This window comes from Vicugna pacos, chromosome 3 (assembly GCF_048564905.1).
Source record: "Vicugna pacos chromosome 3, VicPac4, whole genome shotgun sequence".
Lineage (NCBI taxonomy): Eukaryota > Metazoa > Chordata > Mammalia > Artiodactyla > Camelidae > Vicugna > Vicugna pacos.
The window spans coordinates 75,494,104-75,521,809 of record NC_132989.1 but is presented as its reverse complement, the minus strand read 5'-3'; the positions used below and the strand labels follow the sequence as shown (position 1 = coordinate 75,521,809).

At 38.1% G+C, this 27,706-nt stretch overlaps 1 protein-coding gene across 1 annotated transcript in view; it reads left to right on the top strand.

Annotated features, from left to right (window-relative positions):
* Positions 1-27,706, top strand: part of PIK3R1 (phosphoinositide-3-kinase regulatory subunit 1) — a 562,158-nt gene that overhangs the window by 119,575 nt on the left and 414,877 nt on the right. Inside the window, exon 3 of the mRNA XM_072958567.1 lies at positions 9,969-10,107. The gene's annotated coding sequence lies outside the window, so the exon portion shown is untranslated. The remainder of the gene's footprint in view (positions 1-9,968; positions 10,108-27,706) is intronic.

The following is a 27,706-nucleotide window of genomic DNA, read 5'->3' as shown; positions in this document are numbered from 1 at the left end:
GTAAATTTCATGACCTTGGCTCTGGCAGTGGCTTCTTAGATGTGATACCAAAAGTAAAAGTGAAAGAGAAAATAGTTAAACTGGATTTCATCAAAGTTAAAAACTTTTGTGCTTCAAGGATCACCACAGAGAAAGTAGAAAGACTGAATGGGAGAAGACATTTTAAACCGTATGTAACAGAGTACTTATATCTAGAAAATATAAAGGAACTCTCATAACTCAATAATACAAAGATTAAAAATAGGCAAAGAATCTGAATAGAAATTTACCCAAAGAATATATACAAATATCTAATGAACAATGGAAAACAGCTAACATCATTTTCTTTAGGGAAGTGCAAATCAAACTATGAGATGCCACACAACACCCACTAGGATGACTGTAATCAAAAAGACAAATACTAGCAAGTGTTGGTAGGGTGTAGAGAAATTGGAAACCTTAGATAGTGCTGGTGGAATTTTAAAAGGGTACAACCACTTTGGAAAGCAGTCTGACAGGTTTTTTTTTTTCTTTTTCCTTTTTTCTTATTGAAGTATAGTTTAGGATTAGCAGATACAAACTACTGTATGAGAATAGATAAACAACAAGGTCCTACTATATATATAGCACAGTCTGACAGTTCTTAAAAGTTTAACAGTGAAGTTGCTTTATGGCCCAACATTTGTACTCCTGGGTATTTACCATATGTTCACACAAAAACTAGTGCACAAAGATTTATTACTGCATTATTTGTAATATCCCAAAGATGTCAACAACCCAAATATCCTTCAACTGATGAATGGATAAATAAAATGTATATTCATATAAGGTAATATTATTTAGCCATAAATAGAAATGAAGTACTGATACATACCGCATTCTGAACAAGCCTTGGAAAATTAGGCTAAGTGAAAGAGGCCAGACACAAAAGACTACAAGTTGTATGATTCCACTTACATGAAATGTCCAGAATAGGGAAATTCATAGAGACAGAGGTACATTAGTGGTACCCTAGGTCTGAGAGGGATTGGGGGGAGGGGTTGAGGAATGATGGCTAAAGTGTATGAGGTTTCTTTTTAGAGTGATGAAATGTTCTAAAATTGATTATAGTCATGAATATATGAAAATCATTGAATTTTGTATACCTTAAATGGGTGAGTTATATGGTATGTTAATTAAATCGCAAAGACACTGTTACCAAAATAAAATTTGTGAAAATCTGCATATATCCCTCTACTCCAAATTCTGGTTGTGTTCCCTAGAGAAACACATATGTTTACCAAAAGTTGAGTATAAGGATATTCATATTTTTAATTTTTTTAAAAAATGTTATCAGTAGGAAGCAGAAATAATTTGTGGTAAACCCATACCATGAAATACCACACTGTCAGTGGAGAATGAGGTAGGTATTTCTGTATTAATTCGGGTAAATCTATGTCATTAAGCAAGAAAAGCAAGTTGTCAAAAACCATGTAAAATATGTTCCCATTCACGAACAAAGCTGCTTTCATATACACGTACTATATGTTTAAATACATGGTGAAAGGACTGATGAACACATATCAAATAATGAACAGTAGTTTCTTCTGGGATGAGGAAGTCAGTAGGTGGACAGGGAGAAGCACAGGGAAATTGGGATGAGGAAACCTTCGCATGTCACTGTATAAATCTCTTTTGTTGCTATCTTTTCAGTACCTATTTATGTATTAATGTATTATTAGTATAAAATAAGAACAAATAGAAAGCTATATAAGATGGATGTAACACATGGACCAAGTCCCAAGGCACTCACTTAATACCATCAAATTCTTGGTGTAGTCTTGCTGAGCAGAATAAACTGAAACTTTCAGAGCAAGATTCACATGTTGTTGGCTATCCTTATTAGAGTAGAATTATGTTCTGTGTGACATTTACTTTGGTAAAACATGGGAGATGGCACTCTTTGGCAAATGTTTCATCTGGTGCACATTCAGGATTTTGTGTTTGCTATTCCCTCTGCCTGGAATGCTTTCCCTACAAATATCCACATCGAGTCCTCCCAATTTTTTAGACCTTTAGTCAGATACTTTCTTCTCAGCCAGGTCTTTCCTGTGTCCCCTACTTTGAACTTCCATACTCAGCTCATCCCCCTCTACTCCCCATTGCCCTTTCCTGCTTTCTTTTCCTCCCTCCCTAGTCTTTTCAGCCATCTGACACCCTCCAGTTTCACGTATTTACTTGTCTAATGTCCATCTCCTCTCACCACAGGTTAAGCCTATGAAGCCAAGAACATTTGTTAGCTGTTTCATGGCTGTAACCCTGGATCTAGAATGATATTTGGCACATAGTGTGTGCTCAATAAATTTTTGATGAACCAATGAAAGAATGATTTAATAATAGCATTTGAATAAAGGAAACTATGATTATGGGAGCTGCTAGCCAGCTGGGATGGAAAGGATTAACTCTCTGAACTCTCATTATCAAATCTTATCCATTGAGTGAAATAATGTAAAAGCTGGATGTAGGTGGCAGCAAGAAGGTTTCCAAATTTTCTTCCGTTGGCCCAAACCATTTGCCCTCATTAGCTCATGGTTTATCACTGAGACTCACAAAGAGGGAAAACAAGAGAGCAGAAGTGCCATTTTCCTTCCTCTCTGCTTCTAGTCAAGCTGAACCAATCATGGAATCACAAATTTGAAATTTAGTTGGGGACATGAGAGTTCAGACATTTTCAAGCTTAACTTCCAGATCCTTAGAGCAATGTATCGCCCATCTGAGTTTGGACTTAAGGTTAACATAACTTTATTTCTGTGCTAAGCTGATTTTCCCACCCATCCGTTAATGTTTCCTTCTTAGTGAGTCCTTCCCTAAATCCACATTTCTTTTTCCTTCACTATTCCTGGGTATATCTAAACATGAAAATACTTCCTTCAATTGAGAAGTCCTACAAACCAAGATAAAGTATAGCAATGAGTGAGTTCTCAGATCTTTCTTTGTATGTGAGCACACTAAACTTGAAGGCAGAGAGCATTAAACTGTTTCTGAAAGCACATTGTATTTTTTATTTTAGTTTTTTGTCTTCTAGAGGACTATCTGAATGGATAGTGCAGAGTCAGTTTTGGAAGACTAAACACAGAGAAGAAGGAATTAAAGAGAATTAGCAACAAAAACACATAAAGGGAGAGCGCCCATGGGTGGGATGTGAGGTGTTCATTGATGAAGGGATAAACCAGTTTCTTCCCTGCAGTTCCGTGGGATTTCACAGCAACAGAAAAGAGCAGAGACCTAGTCCTAAAACCATGAGGCACCGTTTAGTGTTACATATTCCTTCAATATCTTCCAAGGTGCACAGTATATAGGTGCTCCGAAATGAGTGAAAGATAAACCTATCTTGCCATTATTTAAACCCCCTCACCAAAGATACTCTGAATCCTTTTAGAAAGACAAACTATTCTTCTTTTAGAGGCCTAAGCTCTTCAAATCTCTTCTATGTCTCTTTTGTTTCCGTTTAAATTTAATGCATCTTCAGTAGTGCTTGGAGTAAAGAGAGAGACTGCCCCTTCTCGGGAAAACAAGTCGCTCACTGTCCCCCAGCTCCACATGGGTTGCGGCATGGCTTCACGCGGTGTGCTTTACACCGAGGTGCGAAACATGACGTTCTGTAAACATTTCAAGAACTATTATCAAGTACTAAGGCTGCTCTGTCAATCAGACCCTAGATGAGCTGAGGTGTCCTTGCCGTATCATAACAGAGTACATATTGCCTGCAGGTCAAGCTGTTGCGATGACACAGCAATGCTCCCAAACTGGTTGGGTGGTAAGCACAAGCCCCGTGACCCACCCTTACCTTAGTTCTAAGAGACAGGCTTTGGAACTGAGGCTGGTTAGGATCTGGCTGGGTGGATTCCATGTGCTGTTCTGTCCTGTCTGAATTGCTCAGAAGGAGTCTTGAGCCCTGTGTGTCTGGGTTGGGCGGAGGTGGGGCAGATCAAGAATGTGGCATCAGAATAGAAGCAATGATTTCCAAAGTCCTTGGTCAGCTGTGTGTAGCCTAATGTCTCGTTCACTGCAAGGTTCATGAATTCAAACCACTAGATCAAAGCTGGGGAGGTTACCTGTTGTTGTGGGTTGCTTTTTACCCTTTGGGTTTTGTACGAATTTGAAAACAACAAATAATACATCTTGCATTATTTTCTTGCATACTTTATTCCATCCTAGTCCTGATTTCAGTAGATTCCACTGTGTCAGGTTAATGGAAGAAATATACTGGCCATGTCCAGTTTTCCCCAAGCACCTAAGGGTTTTACTTATATTACAAAGTAGTAATTATTCCAGTAAAATGATGAAATATTAATAAAGATGGAATTATGAATTTGACATTACCAATGGCAATATAAGGATTATTGATTTTTTTTCTATAACTGAAGTGGTTTGAATTGTATTCCTTATCCAGGGCCTCAAGAATAATTAACATTCTTTGACTACACAAGTGTCTCATGAAATGTGTTAATGAGATTGTTTTCTGATATGCAAAAGTGTCCCGACATGGTTTTTAAATGCAGGCTGCGCACTGCCAACCAATTATCCTACAAAATGCAACTATGTCTCTTTGTCTCTCACTAGCGCCTGAATAGACAGCATTAGCCCCAACTGCATAATTCTGGCTTCATTTTCATGTCTGATACTATAGTAATGTTGTGAGGCATTTACTTAGCAACAGGGGTAAATGTTTGCTTTAAATGTGATTTCCTTTCTTCAGACTTTTGGAAATATGCCTAAATTAAGCAGCACCCCTTTAGTTCCTTCAGAGGAGTGAGCATGTGTTTGCATGTACACCTCAGGCTTGTTTTTTCTTCCTCCCTGTGGTGATTGGGATGAGATGAGCGTTTGTGGACAAATTGTGCGGCACTTTTATTAATGAAAGATGGAAAATGTGACTAAAATTCTGCAGAGAGTCTAACATACATCTGCTCAAGTCCTGTGTTAGTTTGCTGGGGATGTCGTAACAGAGTACCACGGACTGGGTGGCTTCAACAACAGAAGCTTACTGCCTCACAGTTCTGGAAGTTGGAAGTCTGAGGTCAGGATGTTGGCAGGGTTGGTTCCTTCTGAGGGCTGTGAGGGAAAATCTGTTCTGTTCTTATCTCCTAGCTTCCGGTGGCTTGCTGCAGGTGGTAGGCCAGGCTTGCACAGCCCCTGGGGAGGCCCAGCTTGGAGCTGTAGAGATGGGGAGTAAAGCTTGACCTTAGGAAATTCAGGAGCAGATGGTGATCAGAAACACAGGCAAGCAGTTCAAGTGTGAGAAGTCAGACCCAAGCCACAGTGTTTCTGGTGGGTATTTTCTCTCAAGTATGGTGAGACCTTCCTCAGCCTTTGAATTTGTCACTCCTCAACGGTTGGAGGCATTGCTCTTTCTCCCTTGCAGTCCTATCACTGAGGTCGTGTTCTAATTCTTCCCAGTTCTCCTGCCTGCTATTCATTCACTAAAAGCCATTTGCTTTGTGTTTCAGAGAAGGAAAGGTGATTGTAACAGGGCAGATTCAATAAAGCAGTGGGGATAGATGTCTTACTGTGGTGGGTTGAGGAGACAATGGGAGATAAGAACTAGAGAGTCTTGCTATGACAGGAGGCAGATAGATGAGTGATCTGTGAAATAGACCAGCCAATCTCTCTGTGTCCGGACTCCTGGCCACTCATTCTGACTCTGGAAGTCATTTCATTCATATCCTTCTTTTTCGATATCATCCATACATTGATGCCTCCTCAACTTGTATCTTCAAGCCTGACTTCTCTCCTGAGCATCAGATTCATTATTTCCAACTGCTTACTTGAGCTCTCCACTTGTATGTTTCAACAGAATCAATCCTCTGCAAAGTGGCCAGAAGAATTTTCTAAAACTGTCAAGTAGATCATGCCATTTTATCTAGAGCCTTCCAGTAGCTTTCTAAAATACTTAGAATAAAACCCAAATTCCTTTTTATGGCCTTCAAGTTCCTGCATAATTCATCTTCCTCCTTAATCTCACTTCCTACCATTTTCCTGTTCTTTCACTGTGCTCCAGCCACATGACCAAATTAACCTCTGTTTGTTGAGCAAGCTTTCTAATTGTGAACTCATAGATCATTTCACTTGGAACAGTCACCCACCAGATCTTCACTTGGTTGCCTCCTTCTCTTCATTCAGATTTAAGCAGATAGGTCACTGCTTCCTCAGTGGCCTTTCCTGGACATACAGTCCAAAGTAGCAAAGTCCATCCACCCACCCCCTACCCCGGGTACTCTTTTCCATTACATTGGTTAATTTGTGTCATGGTATGTATTCTTCTTGGAAATTAATCTTGCTTATTCATTTACATCTATATTGTCAGTTTCTACTCAAACACCCCATCATCAAACATACCGTTACTTAAGGAAAAGAGAGACCATGGAGGTTTGTGTTTGTTTTGTTTGTTTGGTTAGTTGGCTCAGCGTGGCGTTCTCAGTACTTAAGACAGTAACAGGTACATAAATGTTCAATAAATATCTATTGAATAAATGGCTGGAAATATGTCTAGAATCCAGCTATTTCTTACCACCTCTGCTGCTTCTGCTTGGTATACGCCACCGTCTTCTCTTGCCTCTTTTACTGAAATAGCCTGCTAATTGGTTTCCTTTCCTCTGCTATTGCCTATCTCAGTCTATTCCCAACACAGCAGTCAGAGTGAACTCATTGAAAAGAAGATAAACACTACTCTGCTCAAAATCCTCCAATGACTTCTCATCTAAGAGTAAAAGCCAAAGCCACAGTATCCCAATCCTCTGCTACCTCTGATTTCATCACCTTCCTCACTGTCCTCCATCTATAGTGACATCTTTGATACCCCTGTGGACACCAGACCTGTTTCTGCTTCAGAAATTTTGTATGTGCTTTTCCTTCTGACTGGAATTTTCTTCCCCTGGACATCCTCAGGACTTGCCCTTCTCTTGTACTTCCTTCAGGTCTTAACTAAAATGTCACTTTATCATTAAGACCCTTACAAGCTACCATAATATAAATGTAGTTTATATATTTTATATATTGAAATATTAAAATACACAGTATATAAATATAATAATATATTCAACACCAGCCCTATCTTTAAAAAATGTATTGGTAGAGATTCAAATATTTAGCTCAATTTAATCTTTATCAGAAATCCTGGTGTCATTTAGTTAGCATTCAAAATTATACTGTTTCTGTCCACAAGTAGTGAGTTTAGTCTATTCAAGATATTGACTATATTCTGAGATAGAACTCTTGAGAAAAACCCTTGAAACCATTGAAATGGTGTTTATTGACATTATCAGTGTCATGAAGAAATGATTGTTCTCACTTTCCTCATGTCAAAAACTGTTATGACAAATTTCCCCTTGGCTTCCTCATACTTTAATGGAAAAAGCAAGGTTATAATACAGGATGCCTATTTATTTGCTCATTTAGCCAAAAAAGATATATGTGCAATGGCTAGAACATAATAATATTCATTTTTCCTCATTTACTTCAATATTAGATCAAGATCAGGAAATATTCTGCCAGCTGTTCTCTTTGCAAACAGTAGGATTCTAGCATTTAATTACTTTAATCTCCTTTAATTTCCACAGCAGCATATATAAATGATGCCCTTTGGTTCTGATCCCAGTACACCTATCTCATGAATCATATAACTATTTGGTAACTATTGTAAAATGTTCTCTTTCTATACCATGGCTTTTCAAGACTAATGTAATAAAAAAAATGTTGATCATTTCTCCTTCATATTTGCTCCAGATACACTGAGACATGATCCACATTCTGTACATCAGTAGTTTTAGCCAAATATGAAGCAAAATGCATGCTGGTAACTCTACAAGCTCTTACTTACTCTATGCTGTGATATTATTAGTATCTTATGATCAATGCAACAGCTTCTGAAACTGTCAAACTCTACATTCCCTGGAATCATCATAGATTTATGGATCACACTTGGAGAAACACTGTTACCTTGATGGGGAGCCAATAAAGCTGTCTTAAAAATAATTTTTAAAATACATCGAAGGGAAAGGTGAGTAGGGGCATAGGAGGAAACAAAGAGTAATGGTGGGACAAGGGAAAGAGAGCTTGTTCTTTACGCAAATTCATTCTTCCAGTCAAATTTGCCAAGGCAGGAAGTGACCTCAAGAGGTGACCGTACTCCTCCCACCCTGTCCCCTAGAGGGAATGTAAGCAATGGAGAAGCAAGGACCCTCAGGCAGATGGCCCCAATCTTTCCTTATTTGGGGTTCCTCTCAGAATACGGTACACTCTTCCTCTTTTCTATTCCTGCTAGTCCTCCTACATTGAAACTCTTGGGCAGTCGTTTGCACACGTTTACCATTTGGGAATGCTAGAGACTGAGCATTTGTGTCTCCCTCAGATTCATATTTTGAAATCCATTCCCCAGTGTGATGGTGTTTGGAAATGGGGCCTTTGGAATGACTAGGTTATGAGGGTAGAGCCCTCATGAATGGTATTAGTTCCCTTGTAAAAGAGGCCCTAGGGAGCTCCCTGCCCCCTTCTACCATGTGAGGATACAGCAGGAAGACAGCCATCTATGGATTGAGAAGTAGGCTGTCACCAGACACCAAATCTGCCAGAGTCTTGATCATAGACTTGCAGCCTCCAGAAATGTGAGGGCTAAATTTCTGTTGTTTCTAAGCCATGCACTCTGTGATATTTTGCTACAGCAGCCTGGACCAAGACAAGGAGGCAACAGTTTGAGCAGAATGGGATACTACATTTCCCTGCTGCACTAGCATTTAGCTGTATATCTATCCATGGCTGGTCAGCGTCATCCCATGTCCTAATGCAGAGAATGACACTCACCACATTAATGCAGTAATGACCTGACAGGATGCTTGACTTTCAGAGTGCTTTCACATTCATTATTTCATTTGGGTGTCGTTGAACTGCCCTGCCCAAGTCAAGGAAATTTTCCCTTTGAGCTGAAAAGAGGTTTATTGAATGTACAGTTTAGTCATAATACCTCTTGTACTTGAAATATTTATACATTGATGGTCTGTGCAACAGCAGGGGAAAAACAAGAGCTTTCTACCATCCTGTCCTGCCTATGGAATCTAGTTTTTGCCAAAGGAGAAGACATGGGAATTTATAAGAAATGGGTCAGGATGAAACTGAAGTTTAGGTCATTAAGAAAGTAAGAAACATCCCTCAAATCATATATTAATCCTGAACTCCTAATTTACAGGCCCCTTCCCCCTTTGGTAACCAGGGGATTAACATACACACAACTACTATACATAAAATAGATAAACAACAAGGACCTACTGTATAGCACAAGGAACTATATTCAATATCTTGTAATAATCTATAATGGAAAAGAATCTAAAAAAGAATATATATAATAAAATAATACATATATGTATGTATGTATGTATATATAAATGAATCACATTGCTGTATACCTGAAGCTAACACAACATTGTAAATCAACTACACTTCAATAAAATTTTTTTTAAAATATTACTAAGATTGATGTTAAAGAAAAAAAAATAAACATGGGTGCAGCTCAGAAATATTTGACTCATCCAAGTATTAAGATTTGCTGACCTGGTCTGCATGCTCCCCAACTTCCACAGAGACTTTCAAGTAGCATAGTCCACTGAGAACACAGATTCCTCCAGTCCAGACAAGCAACTTAAAACGTTCTTATGTAATCTTCACTGCAAAAGCTAAACTCTTTAATCATATTGATGGAGTCTGTAAGATTTCACTGAACTTAAGAATTTGAGGTAATTCTCAAGGACACCTGCATTTATGCCCCAGATACCCAGGTTTTGGAGGTGGATTAGGTTTCCTTTTACTCTGTAGGTTTTATCATGATGGGCAGAAGTTACCTCCTCCCTTCTTTCGTTTCTCCCTCCCTCCCTCCCTTTCTGTCTTCTTTCCATCCTTACATTTTTTCCTCCCTTCCTTCCTTCCTCCCATCCTCACACTCTCTCTCCTTCTTTCTGCAGTTATTTAGCACCTACCATGTGGCAAGCTTGATGGTTTACTTTAGAGATTCTCAGATCAATTGTACATCGCTTTGCCTGCCTTAAAGATGCTCATAAACAAATGAAGAGAGGCATTTGATCCATGTGTTATCAACACAAGGTGAGTCTTCTCCTGCCAATATATTCCTCTTTGTTTCCTTAATACACTTGTACTTCTTTAAAGGAGATTTAACCAGCTGTCCAACTCGCATCTCATATTCTCAGGGCAAAAAGCCACAAATTCAAATTAGTGTATGATACAGTAGGTGAACATAAAATACAGTTAATTAATGTATTCTGCATGTTAATTTGAGCCCCCAAATTGGAGTGTCATTTCTTTCTGTTCATGAAAACTTGAGGTTTCAATGACACCTAGTGCTTGTGCAGTGATTCAGGCTACTAACAAGGTTACTGAATATAGAAAAATACTTCCTAGAAGATATTCTCCCAGGAAACATCAAGCCCTGGCTCTGTAATCACTACAACCACGCTTACATTACTTTTCCTTGAGTGTCATTTAGGTAGACCAAATATTAAAGGAACTTTAGATCTGGCATACAATTTTTATCAAACTCTTCAAAATTTGAGACATTTAATTAAAGAAGCAAATTCAAGGTTTCTTGTTCCTTAAGTAATGTGAATTCATTTTCCTGAACCCCTCCCCACAAGTACACAAAATAGAACATTGTGCAAAATGCATGGTTGAGACAGCAGGAAAAGTCAGAGCAATTCTCAGGTGGTGGGTAATCTGAAAAGCAGAGCATAATCTCATGAGGCACTCTGAGGCTTCCCTTGTTGGTTAACCTAGGGGGGAAGTGTGTGGGAGTGCAAATCAGGGGTTAGGACTTTCCTGGCTCAAGTACCCTAAGAGCTTTTATTTTAAGATCCTTAGGGTAACAGAAGAAATCCTTAAGCCCATGAGGAGAGACCAGGGAAATTTAAAGGGCTGTCCCTGAGTGAAATGCAGGACTGAAAATGCAGTGCACAGTGATACAAGCAGGCAGCAGGAAAGTTTACCTGTCTCTGCCCAAGTTCCTGGGAGGTTCATAGTTTGAGTCTGTTGTATACACAAATGCGAGGTTTGGGTTTACACTCCCCTCAAGGTCCTCTAGGACCTCACACTGGGAAATGGACACCCATGTTTTTCTGTATCAATGATAATTCCAGGGCCCTTGTCAGACACAAAGACCCCACCACTCCACAGCACATGTGCTCCACGACTCCCACCAGCAGAGTACCTCTCAAGTTCGGTTTTCCCAAGTCAACAATCCAAGGTGGGTGAGAAAGTAAAGACGTGACAGGTAGCCGCACTGGGAGATCAATATTTTCATATTCTAATGAAGAATATAAAATTCTTGTGTTCAGATAATTAAAGGTAATAAAAAGAATCAAAACTGTAAGAAATACACAAACAAATACCAAGCAGATTAAAATAAATCAAACAGAACTTTTAAAATTCAGCAGTAAATAAATGGTTTGTGGATCATATTAGAAACAGCTGAAGCAAAAATATTGAACTAGAAGATAGATCTGAGAAAATTAAGTAAAATGCAATCGAGGAAAGTAAAAACATAAAGGAGAGATTCAGGAACGTGAAGAGGGAATGAAAAGATCTAATATATGTCTACCAAAAGGGAGGGAAAAGAAAGAGAATAAGGAAGAGTCCAGTAGTAGCAAGATGGTGTCAGAGAATTTTATAAAATTGATGCAAAACACGAAAACTTAGATCCAAGAATTTAAAGTTATAAGTAAGATAAATAAAGGAAAAACTATTGACAATAGACTCCTCATAGTAACAGTAAAGGCCAGAGTACAATTGGATAACATCTTCATATTACTGAGATAAACAACTGTCAACCTAGAATTATAAATTAGACAAACTATCGATCAAGATTGAAAGCATAAAAAAGACAGTTTTAAACAAAAAGACACCCACATACCCTCAGTAAAGCAATGATTAAGGTATTTACCTCAGAAAAAAGAAACTTGGACCCAGAAGGAAAAGAGGGTTTCCAAAAGCAATAGTGGGTAAAACAATTGGCAAACGTAGGGTAAATCTAAACACATGTTAGCAAGATAAAAAATGAAAATAATTATGAACAATGAGATTCATAAAAACATTGAAAAAAAATTTGAGAACATGACATATGAGAGAAGATGGGGTAATCAGAATCAAAGTTTCTGAAGCCCTTATATTATTTGGAAATGTGGTAAAATTATTGATTCACTTTGAACTTTGCTGAGACATGCATGCATTTTTAAAATCAAAGAGTAAACCATAACACCATAAAGATTAAATGTGTAATTTCCTAACTAATGAAAGGGAAGAAAGGATTAAGGAAAATATATCAGTCTAATACTTGTTTTGAGAAGAGGACAAAAAATGAAAACTACTAGGGATAGAACAACTTTAGATGAACTAACCTCATCAGTTAAAAGAGAAGGGTTATCAGATTAAGGATTAAGAAAACAGAATCCACCTACTTGATAGTTACAAAAGTTAGACTTCATCTTATTCTGGTTGTTTTGGTCTGTTCTGGCTGCCATAACAAAAACCAGACTGGATAGCCTAAACAATGGAAATGTCTTCTCTCACAGTTTTGGAGGACGGAACTCCAAGGTTAAGAAGCTGTCAAGGTCTGTTTCTGGTGAGACCTTTCTTCCTGGCTTGTAGATGTCTGCCTTCTTTGCACCATGGCCTTTCCTTGGTGCATGCATGAGACAGGGAGGGGTGGGGAGAGAGATAGAGGATTGAGGGGGTAGCTCTGATGTCTCCTCTTACATGGACACCCTTATATGCTCCATCCTTATGACTTCATTTAAATGTAATTACTTCCTTAGAAGCCTCATCTCCAAGTACAGGCACACTGGGAGTATATGAGTTTGGTGGGGGGTTGGGCAGGACACAAACATTAAGTTCATAACACTGGTCTTTCATATGTAGAACACAAGATTCCAATACTAACGTGTGATTTGGTAAGTGTAAGCATAGTGCAGGAGGATGAGAGGGGAAAAGGAAGTCAAGCACTGATGAAAAAGAACACAGGTAGAGGACTGATTTCAAGATTTACTGTAAATCTTCAGTAATCAAGGTAATATGGGCTTGATGAAAGAATAGACAAAAGACTAATGAGACAGATAGAGGGCCCAGAAAGATATCCACATACATATATCCAGTTGATCTTTGACCAAGGAAAAAAGGCAATTCAATGGAGAAAACATAGTCTTCTCAGCAAATGGTGCTGGATGTCAACAACTGGATGTCCATATGCACAATAAAAGCCTAGATAAGACCTTATACCTTCTTCAAAAGTTAACTCAAATGGATCGTAGAGCTAGGTGTAAAATGAAAAACTGTAATGCTTCTAGAAGACAACATGGAAGAAAAATTCGTGAACTTGTGGGTTTAGAGATGAGCTTTTAGCTACAAAACTAAAATGGATAACCTATGAAAGAAAAATTGATAAGCAGAATTTTAATGTAATTAAGGTACTTCTCTGTGAAAGACATGGGTAAGAGAATGAAGAAACAAACCATGATAGATAGATAGACAGACAGACAGAGAGACAGAAAGAGGAAGGAAGGAAGGAAGGAAGGAAGGAAGGAAGGAAGGAAGTTAGACTGATAGATTGATAGACAGATTTATTATAAGGATTTGGCTCATGGGGTTATGGAGGCTGAGAAGTCCCAGGATCTTTGACTCACAAGCTGGAGACCCAGGAGAGCTGATGATGTAGCTCTAGTCTGAGTCTAAAGAACAGACTCTAATTAGATTGCCCAAGAAAGCAGATGAGATGGCACGAGTTACAATGCTGAAAATAAAAGAAGGGGCCGAAATTCAGATATAACAGACTTTAAAATTTGTAAGTAGATACCTTTGATTCTGGGAGTAGTGGAATAATAAGGATCACACTCACCTTCCCACTGTAAATACATCTAAAACAGATGTTCCTAGGCATCGGACAACAGGCAGCATAGGACTCTGATTGAAGGGATGAGGTGAGTTCCACATTCACCTAGCCCTCTGCCTGAGGGTCCTTTCTAAACTGGGACACTTTCCATTCAAACAGGGATGTAGGGACCTATCAGTGCAATGGTGGGCCTGGAAAGAGAATAAAAATCTCAGAGTTTGGGGCTGCTGAGGTGGCTGGGATTTATAGGAGCAGGGTACTAGGAAGAAAGAGTTGTACAGAGGAGAGACACTCAAAATCTCCGTAAGAGTCCTCTGGACTCTGTAGCCAAATACTAAGTTGTGAATGCACAAAGCAAGACTCAGGGAAGCCTGCAGTGAACAGTTTCTAGGATACAGTGAAGAGATCCAGGATTCTAAAAGTAAAACATTGGAGTTCTGCCAGGCCAAAATAGGGAGACCTCATGAACAACTCAGGCACTCAATTAAAACTTCAGAAATACTATGCCCTTAGCAGTAGAGCTACTCTGGCCTCAGAGTAAGGGCTATTCTAGACTCATCTTAAAATGTCTAAAATCAAGCTTCAGTAGGATCAAGCTGATCCACCAGAACATTTCACACTCCTTAATGGAACACAGTATAAGCCAAACTCTCAACAATGGAGCATCCATGAAGTTGGCCATACAATAAAAAATTGTTAGACATATCAAGAAGCAGGAAGACGTGACCCACACTTGGAGAGAAAATAGTCAATAAAAACAATCAAAATTGACCAGACATTTTTCCAAAGAAGAAATGCAGATGGCCAATAGGCACATGAAAAAGTACTCAACATTGCTAATCATCAGGGAATTGCAAATCAAAACCCCTTGAGATACCACCTCACACCTGTCAGTATTGGTATCATCAAAAAGTCAACAAATGTTGGCAAGGATATGGAGAAAAGGGAACCCTCATCACTGAAGGTGGAAATATAAATTGGTGCAACCACTGTGGAAAACAGTATGGAGGTTTCTCAAAAAACTAAAAATAGAACTACCGTATACCCCAGCAAATTCTACTCCAAGGTATACATCTGAAAAAACCAAAACACTAATTTGAAAAACATACACCTCAGTGTTCGTAGCAGCATTATTTACAATTCCTAAGACATAGAAACAACACAAATGTCCATCAACACATGATTGGATAAAGAAAATATGATATATACACACATACACATATATGTATATATATGCATATAGATGTGAGATACACATATATATACACACACAATGAAATACTACTCAGCCATGAAAAGAATGAAATTTTGCCATTTGCAGCAACATGAATGGACTTGGAGGGCATTATGCTAAGTGAAATAATTCAGACAGAAAGACAAATACTGAGTGATATTGCTTATAAGTGGAATCTAAAAAATACAACAAACTAGTGAATATACAAAAAAGAAGCAGAGTCACAGATACAGAGAACAAAGTAGTGGTTACCAGCCAGGGAGGGAAGGAGCAGTAAAAGGATAGGGGAGTGGGAGATACAAACTACTGGGTATAAGGTAGACTCAAGCATGTATTGTACAATACGGGAAGCATAGCCAATATTTTGTAATACCTGTAGATGGAAAATAGCCTTTAAAATTGTTTAAAAATAAAAATTAATTTAAAAATTAAATTAAATTAAAAACCAGCCAAAGATGAAGCAGATGTTGGAATTGGCACACAAGACATTAGAACAGTGATTAGAAGTATGTTCAAGGGCTTAGAGGAAAGGCTGACCATCATGAAAGAATGGGCAGGCAAGCTCACTGGAGAAGCATAAACTCTAGAAAAGAGCTACACAGAAATTCTAAAACTAAAATAATGAAATATCTAAAAATTTTAAGAACTGTTAAGTGTGCTTAAAAGTAGATTGAGAACTGCCAAAGAAAATATTAGTGAATCTGAAAGTAAGTCAATAGGAACTATTCAAATTTAGACACATGGAGTGAAAAAAAAAATGAAAATAATAAACAGAGCTCTAGTGACCTGTTGGACAGGAAGCAAAAATATGTATCATTAGAGACTCAGAAGGAAAGGAGAGATTGGGGTGGAAAAAACATTTGAAGAAATAATGACTAAAATATTTCCAAATTCAATGAAAATTATAGATCCTTATTTCCAAAAGTCTTTTAAAACTTCTAGTAGAATTAACACAAAGGAAACCACACCAAGATACATTGTAATCAAGTGGCTGAAAAGCAAAGATAAATAGAAAATCTTAAAAGCTGCCAGAGGAAAAAAGAAAAAGAAAACTGATCTTAAATACTTTGCTAGTATCTCAAGAGAAATAAAGTAGTGAAGATAATGGAACAATATTTGAAAGTGCTGAAAAGAAAAAAACCCCAAATCAACCTATAATTCTATATCCATTGGAAATATCCTTTGAAAAAGAAAGACAAATTAAAGACATCTTTATAGAAACAAAAACAGAGAATGTGTCAAGGGTACAGCTTCAGTACGTGAAACATTAAAGGAACTCCTTAAAGCTGGTGAGAAATGATACTGGATAGAATCTGAGACCTTCATGCAGGGATGAATGCGGTGTACATTCTAAAATAACTTATGAATATATTTGAGCTAGGCCTGTAAGGGAGATGGCATTTCAATTAACTGGGGAAAGGATGGAAACTTCTGTTACTACTGTGGCGTTCTATAGATAATACTAAATGATATATTGATATATGTACCTCATACTATACACAGACCTTAATGCCGGATGGCTCAGGTTTGAAAAGCAAAACCTTAAAAGCACTAGAAAAGAAAAGTAACGTCACTGGAATAAGGAGTTGTATCTTAATTAAGATAGAGAAAAAAACACTAACAAAATGTAATGACTGACACATTGAAACTACATTGTCACTAATAACAAAATTTATTTTAATAATACAAGTTTCATTGTGACAGAAAGACATATCATACTTTGGGAGAAGATATTGGCAACCCATTTATCAGACAGAAAATAAAGTTCTAGAATATATTTTAAAATCTTCTGAAAATCAGTAAGAAAAGTGCAATGAACCCAATAGAAAAAAATGATCAATTTTTAACATGTAATTCACAAAGAGAAAAAAATAATGTCCAGTAAACATAAGGAAAATACATCAAAATTCACCAGTAGTCAGGAAAATATAAAGTAAAACAACATTGAGTTACCATTGCAAACTCCCCCAAAACATAAAGTAATAACCTGGCCTGGTCATACCAAGTACTGGCAAGAATGTGGGGAAATGGGAAGTCTTCCCACTGCTTGTGGGAATTTCATTATGACAGCCATGCTGGAGAGAGATCTGACATTATGTGGTCAGGTTAAAAATATGTCTGCCCCAGTGCCTTGTCTTTTCCTTTCTAGATGCCTGCTATAGAGGCTCTCAAACTTGAGGACAAAGAGATATATCCAGTGACATTTGCTGCAGCAATGATTTTAGCAGCAAACGTGTGGAGACTGTCTACCTGCCCTTCAGTCAGGGAATGAATAATAAATTGGCTTATCCACATGCTGAAATTATACATAGGAGTCTAAATGAATAGATTTGATCTATACATTTCAACATGTAAATCTCAAAAACAATATGGAGTGATAAGTACAAGTTGCAAAAGATACTTAGTGATATTCTGTATAAAACTTAAAACCCAAGGTATGAGACCAGATTCTTTATGAATGTTTACTGTATATACAGTAAAAGTACAAGTCCTGCATAAGAATGGTGTACCAAATTTAGTATGGTGTTTCCTCTAAAGGGGAAACACAGATCGGGGTAGAACTCTGGCTGTATCTAAAACATTTCTAATCAATATAGAAAGAGAAATACAAAATAAATTTTTTAAATAATAAAATAATTTTAACCATGGGCTCATAGGTATTATATTATTTTCTATGCAATTTCTTTCACTTGTTTCATTTCAAACATACTTTAAAATTTTTAAATATATCACACATTGAAATGATACAAATCATAATTTTATAGCTTGATGAATTATTATAAGGAGGATGGACCTGTGCATCTGAGGCATACTCTGGTCAGGTTCTTTTTGGAATTTACGGATGCCCTTAGGAGCCACAAAGTGAACCCAAATGCCTTACCTCTCAGCTTCCTTCTTCTTTTAAAATATAGCCCCAGTATTTTTCACTGGCTGTTTTCTCTGGGATGTCTCCAAATATTTAAAAAATCTTGTCTGGATTTTCTAGTTGTTCTTTCAAATTACCAAGCTCATTCCCCCACCCCAATCAAGGCCATCCCTCACTCACCAATAAAATAAAATTTTTATTCACACACACACATACACATACAGCAAACCTGACAACCAAAGATTCCAAAAGGCAATTTAGAGTCTTAATTTAGTAAGACTAGAGTACTATGCTAAATGTTATAGCAGGCAAAAATAAACTAAAATTTCAGCCTAATGTCAGGGGTATCTCTCAGGGGAAACTGGCCAGCATGGGCAAGTAAGACCATTAGTGTAAGTTGCTTGCTGTTGGAGATTTACAAATAAATAGATGGAAAGTACCCCGAACTGTTAACAAAGCACATAAAGTGTCTCTGAAAGTAAATTTTGTCCCTAATACAGAAGAATCCTGAAAGCCAGGTGAAATGCTCAAGGACCATTAGTGAATTGAGCATGAAAAATAAGAAGAGACCCACTCGGTTTTACTAGGGGCACATAAGTTCCAGTTGAAAGACTACATCTCCAGTCACCTGTTCAGCCAGGGTATGGTCACATGACCAAGCTCCAGCCAAATGAATGTGAATCAGGGACAGGCGAAGATTCTGATACCTGCCTTTAAAGAAAGGGCCCTTTCTCAAGTGAAGGCAAGAGGTGGAGGAGCTGTTTTAGAGCACAAAGGGAAGATGAAGGTTAAGTTTGGCAGAGCAAAAAAAAAGTCTGAGACCCTGACACTGTCACCACTATATTCAGACTATTTTGTGAAAGAGAAATTAATTTCTATTCTGTTTAAGCCATTATTATTTTTGAATCTTTGTTAAAGAAGCCAAGCTTATAAGCTAACTTGAATCCAAATTGTCCACAATTCTCTAATATGACACTAGATAAGCTGGTGAAAGAAATATCAAACAAAAACAGAGATATAAAGATTAGGTCACAGTTATCAAATATATTGTAGGGTCAGTACCCATCAGACCTGATCTTTAGTTTTCTCTCATTTTACACTAATGCTCTGAGGATTCTGTCCCTATGGCCTGTCCCTGCTCAGTGCTTATTGTCATTGCCAATATAATTATTTCCATTTTAATGATAAGGACATTGGAAACCTACCTATAAGTGTTTTTCTTTTTTCCAGTCTTAGATGTTTTTTCCCAGTTATGGTACAGTGAAGAAACTAGAATCTACATTTTTCCCAAGGACTGGATATTATGACTTGACTTTGAATTGGTTTGAAAGTTTTTTTTTTTCCTTAGATAGTGTCTTTTTAACCAGAGATGACATTACAGTGATTTTTTTTCCCTTGTGAATAAAAACAAGGAATCTTTTCTGTAGCATTTTTTCTGTAACTTTCTGTGTGATTCTGAGCCTGAAGAGGGGTTTAACTCTAGTTTGTAAAACTCATGGTCTGTTACTGGCTCCTGTTTCTCATTTTTTACTTTATCCAGATTCACCAAAAGATAATGATGCTTTTTTTTTTTTTTTGCTAACAGTCCTGGATTATTTTTGCCAGTTGCCTGGCATGTTGAGAATATGGGAAATACTAGGCAATTAACATCTGGCTGGAGTAGACAAAAGGATCAAAGATCAGTCCTAATGCGAAAAGTACATATTATCCTGAAAGATGCTTTCTACCTCGTCTAATGCACTCCCTTCTGGTGTTCAGGCACCTAGAAATTGTCCAAATTTCAGGAGACTCAGAACGCTTGTAAAATTCATCTGGGTTGGGGTGACCCATTCACCAAACACATGAAGTTTTTCAGGCTAGAACATACTTACAAAATGACTCTTCCCTCTAAATTATTATCAAAGCAAAAACTATATTACTTTTGTAAACAAATTAAAAGATACCAGGAGAAAATACACATGCTTAGAAGCCACTGCCCTTTAGATGTTCGTGATTCTTTTTTAAATCTTTGTTGAAGTTCATGTCTAAACATCCTCCATTAGAATAGTGCTCAACAACTCTAATTGCTTTATAATTGTAGAGAAACCACTAACCACATGCATGTGTTTGCTTTACCAGGGAGGAGCACTAGAGCTCAAGAATATAAAATGCTGAGATGAGGGATTTGTGGTAAAAGGAGATGGTGCTTGGGCTACGTATTACACAAACTCTCATCATTTCATCCCCATCCAGCAGAGCTAGATCTGGGGGTAAGGAATCACAGCCTTGTTCTGATTTGTGCAGGCTTCCCTGTTTAATGACGTTCTCATTTATTTTTCTTTCATTATCTTTTGCTTGTTTTCGTTTAAAGATTCTGTAGTTGACTGGAGTGTAGTATGAAAGCCCATCGATATTATTCCTTCATTACTCAATATGAACAATTGATGTGTAATAAAAATCACCTCCTCAGATTTGAGTTGTGCTGCCAGTGGCCTTTGAACAATTTGTTTTCATTGCTGAAATGAAGACAAATACTGTGGCACAAATATTCCCTTCCCTTCAGTTGCTGGCAAAAAATCACTAAGGCAGCTCTGAACTGAGACAAAGTTTTGAAAAGGAAAAGAATATTCAAGAGCCCAGGCATTCTCGAATTTTAATTTTCTCGTCGTCAGAGGCAACATTTCAGATAAATAGAAACACCGCCAGAAGGTTTAATCATTTTCATGGGCTTTATCATTCCTATCCTGATGGAGGCTGGGAGAGTACATGTGTTTGTAGTCACACACATTCTCTTTTACTGTCCACAGAACATTCACACCACAAAACAAGACCCAGAGAATTGCCCCCTGCAAATTAGGAGGAACACTTTTGCCATAATTCTCCATGTAAAGAATATTAGAATCCCTGAAATAACCCTCGAGTGTTTAAAATCAATCAAGTAATCAGGAGGAATCTAGTACGTGCCATGAGCCACGCTCATCTCTGTAGGGGAAAACACACAATCCTTTGTTCATGAAGGAAGTGAGGAGGAAATAAGACACATATTAAAAATAGGAGAATAATGACAAGTCAAAGAGTCAAAGAGCTGTGTACCCAGAGAGCATTGTTTTGACCCAGTTTACTTTTCTTGAATTCTTTGGAATGATGCCATCAGTCTGCTTTAAGGATTTCTAAGAAACAACTTGAATGAAATTGACTTACAATACTTATTGTAAAGTTGCTGAAAACATCATTTGCCTTTAATAAATAAATAAGCTAAAAATCGTAGAACTACCAAACCAGAAGGTATTGTGAGATACAAAAAGTGCCCAAAAGATTAGAGAAAAGCAGGGGTACTCTGGGAAAGCTTCTTGAAAGAGGAAGATTTGAACTATGCCTTGAAAAAAATAGATCAGTTATGGACAGAGAAAGGACCCTAGAGGAGTCAAGACTGGAAACATGATCATTCGTGCACTGACTCCATGAAGACTTATTAATACATGCCATGCTATATAGATCATGCACTGAAGCTGTCACAACAAAAAACGGGCAAAGTGTCTGCTCTCAGGGAGCTTATGTTCTAGTGAAAAAAATAGCAAGATGAAACTGTGAAATATTTAACTCTGACCTTTTCTTTCTCTTCTGGATTTCCTGATCATAATACCAGGTAAAGCCAGAGATATTTACATTGCCTAAAGAATAACTAGAATGGTTAGGGCAGGAAGAGAAGAAAATAAACAGTAAATATTTGTCGTTTTTCTTTTTTATTTCTTCCAAGCCAGGAAAATCAGAGGAGAGGCTTTGAGGGGAGTGGAGTCTAAAGCCTTACGACCCACACGCCACACCACACACACCCCACATGCAGAGGAAGGAAAATAGAACATGGATGACCTAGATCTGTGTTGAAAGAGAAAGAGATGTGTGAGGTGGTACCTTGGAGGAAGTCAGTCAGGGAACTGGGGGAAATCAAGGAAAGAGGAAGCTGCTAACAAGAAGAGAATGGCAGTGACTTCCCCGGAGTCAGAAGCAGGGGCCACGCAAAGCGGAACCAGCGCCTACACGCCTCTGGCCTTTGGACTGGAGGTATCTGTTGGCCCCACAGAGAAGGTGGTGGCAGGGCATTCCCCAGGCAGCTTCTCGCCCGCATGCCGTCGTGATCATACAGCTGGAGGATGTCTGCCTCTCACTTGAGAATTAGCTGAGGCTCTGTGAACTGCTTGGGATACTTTTAGCTCCCTGCCACACTCGGGGAAGGCGTGGCGATACAGTGGAGAAGATCCCCTCACTAGTCTTTGGGTTGGCTAAAGGGTCGTAAAACCCATCCTTGTTACCTACACCTGCATCCAGACACATGCACACACACACACAGGTACAAGTACATACGGCTATAGACAATGCTGTTCAGTTCAAACACAATTTAACTATGAGAATTTTTTTTTGATTCCGTAAAACCTGAAAGTGTATATGGGATAAAAAATAGTTATCTCAGTGTTTCCCAAACTTACTTATGGGAATCACTTGTGAAAAGTACCAGTTCTCAGGTACCTGTCCTGCAGGATCAGTGGCTTTGCCCTGGACCTGGGATTCTGTGTTTTTGGCCAGAGTCCCCTGTGATTCTTATGATTACATAGGTTTGGGGAACACGGCTTCATTAAGTGTGGCCAAAATATTGTGCATTCTCCCCTTTCGAGCACCCACCAAGGACCTCACCAAATGAGGTCTTGAGCCTGCATACAGCCCCTGGATTCTTTGCAACAGTGTACCAAGCAGTCACAACCAATCTCTAAGAGCTGCCACTCAAGAAGGACAAAACCAACCTATCGTTCCCATGTAACTTATGGGTGATGGTACTCATGATGTGAAATTCACATGTTGGGCTGCGTATGGAAGGCACTGAGCGTGTTATCTCACAGGCCATGCCTTGTGCTGTGGTAAAAGACACACTCTTTGGCTGATGATGACTTTAGTTTTCAAGAGTCATGCCAAGTCAGTCCTTCCTGCCCTCAGAAACCTACTTTCAGGCATTGACCTTGTGCATTTCTTGATGAAAATGTTGAAACAAAGAGTCTAAGGTATGGTGTGTTTGAGACCATAGAGGAAGTCTCACAGCATGCTTGCCTACAAGGCAACAGGGAGTATGACTCCCATGTGGACCCACGCTGTTTAGAAAGGGACTTATTAGCTAGCTCGCCAACTTCTGTCTAAAGTGGATAATTAGCTAGTACCCTGCTGGATTTAACCTGCCATGGTTTCTACTGTTCTTTCCAGTGAGAGTTCTCACATAAGTGAGTATCTGTTTTCCAGCCACTCTAACAAACTTGTTATGACTCAGCTTTGAAGACAGACATTTCCATTCTGATCCCATTCAGCTGCTTTGCATCTCTGTGACCTTTGGCAAATTTCTTCCCCTCTCTCATCTTAGTTTCCTTTCTGCAAAGCGGGGATGAAGATACTCCCTAACTCATGGGTCCTTTATTAGGACTTATCCATAGAATGAATATAGAGCCCCTAGCCCAGCGACTGGCAGTCCTATTGTCCAGCAAGGGAAATTCCTATCATTATTCTGGCCAGAGAATCACCCTTGTCGTCAAAACCTGACCATTGATTGCATTGATGTGTGTGTGACTTTCTTATTCAGGCTATTTCTGTTATGTTGTGTTGCCTCTGTAAAGTTTGGACTGCGGAATATTTCCCAGTTCACCCAATCTTGACACGCTCATTATCTCTTTCCACTGACTCACTATTTAATGGCTTTTCACAGGGTTGAACTTGACTTTGGGAATTGCTTCAGGACACCTAGAAGTGTGCAAATTGTTTTCACCTAGCAAAAAACCCTAAAACACTAATCACTACAATGTGAGTTTTCTTCATAGAGCCAGGAAACCAAATGGCCACATGTTGAGTCGTTTCCTTAGAAAAGCATTTGTTGAGCACAAGACTAAATCAAGTGCTTCTAATAAATGCTCTCATAACTTTTTTCAAAGTATTTCACCATTTCTGACGTTCCATTCATTTGTGTGGTTATTGGCTTAAGGGTCATCCTTTCCTTTTCAGTCTCACTTTAAACTTAGCTGGGATGGACAACAGATCTACTTGCTACCAACCTGTCCCCAGCATGAAGCACACAGTACCCAGCACAGACCAAGTGCTCAGTGAATATTTGTTAAGTGCTGAGACTCTGGGGTTGCTGACCACATCCCCTAGGATCCTTTTAGTGTTTCTGTGAGTCCCTACCCTGGCTTCTGTGTGCTTTTACTTCTCTTGACCTTCACCTTGACTTGCTTTGAGGGACTCCCTTGGGACACCTAGAGCCTCATTGTCAGGATATTCAGAAAGCTGGACGTGCCCGGGGTTTCGTATCTCCCAGACCCTTCCTTAGCCAGCAGCCCTATCCCCAACCTCAGAGGGAAAAAAGACTTTGAGATGTAAAGCATACTCCCAAGTTTCTCTATGGGATGCACTTGAAGCCCCACAAGACTGCCTGAAATCACCCTCCTGGCTGGGCTCCTTCTCCTGCCCTCCTCAGCTTCCTGCGTTCCCTTGCATGTGTCCCTTGCATATTTCCGTAAATCACTTGCACATAAATCCTCGACTCAAGGTCTGCTGCTGGAGAACCCGACCTAAGACAATATGTAAACTGTTTTTAGAAATAAACTGTCCCTGAAAAACAAAATCTTTATTCACTTACTTATGTCCTTCCAAGGCTTATAAAGAACACGGTTGTGGGGTGAGGTTTACCTTGCAAATGTTCTGTCAGAGACTGCACATGAGCCAGGGGTTCTTCAGCAGAACAGGGACACAGGCACAGCTCTTCTGTGGGTAACAAATGACTTTGTGGAACAAGGGCAGAATAAGATGAGAAGATGATAGGGGCTTTTTGAGGTAGAAAAGTGACTCTTTTTCAAGAGCATCTTTGATTTGCTGATACACAGCACACTTGAGAGCACTGTTTTCTGGGCAAATGGAGATTAAAAAACTTTGGCCTGTAGCCAGGTAATGAAAAGAAATGCATATTTTTCTTAGGTGTGCCCAAGCCATTTTTTAAGAACCTTTTGAAAAGCTGAGCTATATAAACATAGGAAGAAGTAGCCAAAGAAATTTCAGTTTTGTAACTGAGACAGCTGCGTGCAAAGAAGAAGGGAGATATTTGCAAGCTGTCAGAGAAGACCCAGGATGAGCATGAATGTGATTATAAGTGTGAATGTTTGCAGGGGATTATGTCCATGTTAAAGTAGTTGATTTTTAACAGCAAAAGGAAAGTGTAGAATTTCTTCAATGTGAAGACATTTCAAATGAGACCGTGGAAGATTTCAGAGGGATAGGCATGAAGTAAATCATAGTAGTGCTTACTCTCATTACCAGGATAAGAATAAGCAATATGATCCTCAGATATATATTTATATAGGGATACACACACACACACACACACATACATTCAAATGAAAATTACATTTGAATGAAAATTCCAAATGTAGCCACTCCCTCAGGCATAGTTAAAATTGCTCACTTTAACTCTTGCACTAGAAAACAAATTCTCCTGGCTTAGAACACTTCTTTATATATGTTAAATAATTTGACACCCCTGCAAATTGTGGTCAACCTATAAAATATTCTGTGGGCATGCAATTTTCTAGATGGCCAATTATCCTTCAGTCACCATGTCAAAATTGGTTATATTCCAGCCCAGCTGTGGAATTAAGAAAGCTTGACTATAAAGATGGCTGCCTGTAACTTTGGGGATTTGTATTTTTCTGTTGATTTTTTCCATGTGAGTGTCATTGTATTGAATAAACAGATAAGCTTTTATTTAGTAATGAAATTTTGGTATTCAGTGCTATAAAATAGGTAAGTAATTTTGAAACACTGGGGAAGGGGAGGGTGGAGAAGGGGAAAAAGCAAATATCCACAAAACTTTTGGCTAAAAAATCCTGCTGGAGCTACCAAGAAACTGGCGAATTATCCGCTGGGCTCACACTTTGAATTCTGTGCTTCAGAGACCAGGAGTGTACTATTGGCTCCTTATTCCTTGTGGAGTAAAAGTCCTTTTCCAGTCATATTTGATCACTTTATTCCCTCACAGATACGGATTCTTTATGATAGCCAATCAAACAATAGTAGAAATTGAACAGAGTCCATTATTATTTTATGAGATCCTCTGCCTCATTTTTTATTTTGTGAATAAGGACATTAAAGACTCTTTAGAATAAAAGTAAATGTTTATGCTTTATTAAGCAGATAAAGAAACTGAGATCCAAAGGCGTAAAGTTGTTTGAGTTCACACAGCTTTTTGGTGGAAAAATCATGACTATACCTCCTGATTCCCAGGCCAGCTCTTTCTACCAAACAGCACTCCTTTTCTAGGGCTTTGGTGCAGTTTTCTTTCCTATCGATATCTCACCATTTGTTTCTCCATTACTTGTTGATGAACATCTGCTTTGTTTCCAGTTTGGGGCTATGAACATTTCTGGATAAGTCTTTGTATGACATATGCTTTCATTTATCTTGTAAGTAACTGCCAAGGAGTGGAATGATATATGTTTAACTTGTTAAGAAACTGCCAAATGTGGTTGCACCATTTTATATTCCCACCACCCCTGTATGAGAGTTCCCAGTTTCTTGAAATTCTCACCAACACTTGGTACGGTCAGATATTTTAATTTTAGCCATTCTAGTATGTATGTAGTACTAGATCACTGTGGTTTTAATTTGCATTGTTCTCATGACCAATGATGCTGCACATCTATTTTCTCTGGTTGCTTTTAAGATTTTCTCTATCACTGTTTTTGAGCAGTTTTATTATGTGGTTTAGTGTAGTTTTTTTAAGTTGAATATGTTTTTATGCTGAATGTGTTTTCATGTGCTTATTTTCCAATCATATATCTTCTTTGGTGTAGCATGTTTTGAATTTTTTGCCAATTTTCTTTTATGAAACTGGATATTTTGTTTTCTTACTGAGTTTGGAGACTTCTTCGTATACTCTAAATGCAAATCCTTTATCAAACACATGTTTTGAAATACTTTGAATTTATCTTTTATTTTCTTAAAAGTATCTATCAAAAAGTACAATTTTTAAAATTTACTAAATGCTAATTTATCAATTTTTAATATTTTCCCACTTTTGCTGTTATAGTTAAAAAATCTTTGACTAGCCCAAGGTCGCAGAGACTTTCTATGTTTTCTCCTAAAGGATCTCATTTTTATTACTTGGTTTTACATATAGTCTGTGATTCATTTTAGTTAATTTTTTGTATGTGATACAAGGTATGATTTAAGATTCATTCATAGCATATGGGTATGCAATTTTTCCAGCAATAGTTGTTTAAAGATACTATCTTTTCTCAATTGAATTGCCTTTGTACTTTTGTTGAAAATTAGTGGTCCATATGTGTGGGTCTGTTTTCTGAATTCTATTCTGTTCCATTGATGTAACTGTCAGTCTTTATCAGTACCAACCTGTCCTGATTAAAGAAGTTTTATAATAAATACTAAAATCAGGTAGTTGTTACTCTCCAGCTTTGTTCTCATTCAGAATTTTCTTGATTACTATAGATCCTTTGCTTTTCCATATGAATTTTAGAATCTGCTTGCCAATTTCTATTTAAAAAGCTCGAAAATATCTGGGTCTTAGTTTTATTTCCAATCTGACAATTATTGCCTTATAATTAGGATGTTTATAGCATTCTCATTCAGTGTGATCACTGATGTGGTTAGATTAATTAATAATTCTGTCATTGTGTTATTTGTTGCTTAT